Source organism: Rhea pennata, chromosome 9 (genome assembly GCF_028389875.1).
Source record: "Rhea pennata isolate bPtePen1 chromosome 9, bPtePen1.pri, whole genome shotgun sequence".
NCBI lineage: Eukaryota > Metazoa > Chordata > Aves > Rheiformes > Rheidae > Rhea > Rhea pennata.
The window spans coordinates 17,110,927-17,113,291 of NC_084671.1; the positions used below are offsets into that span (position 1 = coordinate 17,110,927).

The 2,365-nt window shown below is 43.3% G+C and overlaps 1 long non-coding RNA gene across 1 annotated transcript; it reads right to left on the reverse strand.

Annotated features, from left to right (window-relative positions):
- Positions 1-944: 944 nt before the first annotated feature.
- Positions 945-1,932, reverse strand: LOC134144145 (uncharacterized). Its single transcript, XR_009959300.1, has 3 exons — positions 1,790-1,932; positions 1,071-1,219; positions 945-979 (listed from the first exon to the last, which is right to left on the reverse strand). It is a non-coding gene; the product is annotated as an uncharacterized LOC134144145 (long non-coding RNA).
- Positions 1,933-2,365: the final 433 nt, after the last annotated feature.

A 2,365-nucleotide genomic window follows, 5' to 3' on the forward strand; every position in this document is an offset into this window, starting at 1 on the left:
TTAACATAAAACAGAATTTGATTTAGCATGTATTTTAAATAATAGGTGACTTTGGGATCATTTTGGCAAATGATCCCAAATTTCATTAAAGAACAGAATACCTTTAACCAAGAGACCATAGAAAAAGCCACATGACAGAGTGACACAGGCACTAAGTGCGCAAACCACAGATAGCAGCAACCAGCCTTGTAGGAGGCAAACAAATTGATTTTCTGCTTTTGTGAAGCCTAACTAATGGCTTTCTAACACATGCTTTGTTTCCAAATCACTCTTTAACCAACTGCTATGTTGGGCAGATTTACTTGTTCACTTTAAAATAAATAAATAAATGGATCTTTATCTTTCAAACACTGTATGAACTTATCAGACCTCTAAAAGCAGAGCAGCTGGTAGATACTGTGCTAGGGAAGCTTCCCTTCACGCCTTCCTAGCAGAGGTGGTTTCTAAAGATTTTGTCCACTATAATGTGATTATTAGAAATGACCAACTGACTCTGTGCCATCGTACAATTTACTTGCTTCTGATTTATTACTTAGGCAACTTCATATATATAATAAGTGTAGTCAGATCCAGTGCAGGATTGACAAAACATCATTTCTTTTTTATTTGCTGAGCTGGCTCTTTTGTAAAAGCTCTAATATATAGCTGAAGCATGCTGGCATAAGTCGCTGCTTGTCTCTTCATGTGCTGCGTAGGTGCTTGCTAAACTTAAAGCAGATTACTGTCCATAGGAAAAAATAATTCACCTGGACCCGGTAGAAATGCACTGAGGTATACCACACACTTTTTGTGGAGATTAATGTAGACCTTATCACTAAGGCTCACTTCAGCTCTCGGGTTATGCTCTAGCAGGGATCCTCCCTCTAGACTAGAGGGCACCTGCGATGCTTCCCTGCGCCGAAGCTTGCATGAGCCAGGAGGGGCACACGCTCCAGATAGGACTGGCTGGCTCCTTGGGTGTCCCCATCAGGTTCAGTCTCTGCTGAGGCATCTTTACATTACTATCACAACCGTTTAGCTGGGGGAGAAGGGGGAAAGGAGAGGCAGCAGTCAAAAATGCACTTGCCTACCTCTGCAGCAAACTTTGGACAAGCGGGGAATAGGCGTAGGCAGACCCTGAGCTGGGGAGGGCAAGGCCAGCGTGCTGCCGGTGCTTTGTGCTAGCTGATAATACCTCCAGGGACTTCACCCCAAAACATTAAATATGCAGAGGGCACATCTGGAAATGGCAAAAAGCAAAATCGATCTCAGTATCTCACCTTGCAACTCCACCATACCTGATTTATTACGCTTATCCAGCTAAAGAGAAGCAGAGCCAGGATAAGACAGGAGGCAGCCTCTCTCCAGACAGCCCCCCAGCAGGGTCACTCACGCATCAGACAGAATTAGGACCTCCTCTCCCAAGGTGCTTTTAGCAGAAATCAGCCACGCAGCTGCGTCAGTCACACCGGCACTAACCCCCAGCACAGCTGATCCCACCGCAGGATCTGCCACCCACTTCCCCTTCTCCCATCGCAATCTGCAAGTGAGAAACCAGCCCTTGAATGGTAATTGTGTTTGAAATAGTCACTGTTTCTCAGGTATGAATTCAGGCACCCATAGCATTATTTCATCACTTGGATTTAACTCAAAACACGTCTCAAGCTGCCTGGTTAGGCAGTCCCAAAAGCTGCTAAGCCAGTCTTGGATCAAAAGTCATTTTCTCAGCAAGACGTATTTTAAGTGAATGCACTAAATGGGATTAAAGAGAATAAAACATAGGCAAATATAGCTAGCAGGGGTTCCATACCTTTTAAAGGAGTCTGATTCTTGTAAGCACCCAGGGACACCAAAGCACTGTGCTGTTCACTGTAATCTGAGCCGAGAACAGCGAATGAAGTTCCTTTAGTTCATTACACCCTGTGACATATGGCAAGTTTAGCGAGTGCAAAGTTAAAGAATAGAGAAGCTGCAAATTCCCCAAAGGTGGAAGCTATTAGCATGAAATAATCGGTAAATAGCGACAATGGATGCTCTTCCACGTGCAGCGTTTAACGCTGGACTAGCCGAAACCCCGAAGCTAGTACATAGCAATCTTCTACTGGCAGAGGATTGATTTAGAAGAGGAGAATCTTCTGAACATTTGTTTGTATTACTACTTTTACTTCAACTGAAGCATTGTGACAAGGATATCATTTTGTGATACTGGAAAATGAACTCCTCAGTAAAGAACAAAATACAGAGGTGTTCAAGTCACATGTTTGTTATGCATGTTTTCTCATAGTATAGTAGTAGTAGTACAAACTGCTTTGGGCTAGACTATCCTTAGTTACAGCTGTGCAAATCCTGCTGAAAGCTAATAGATTTGAACAAGTTTGCCCAAAGT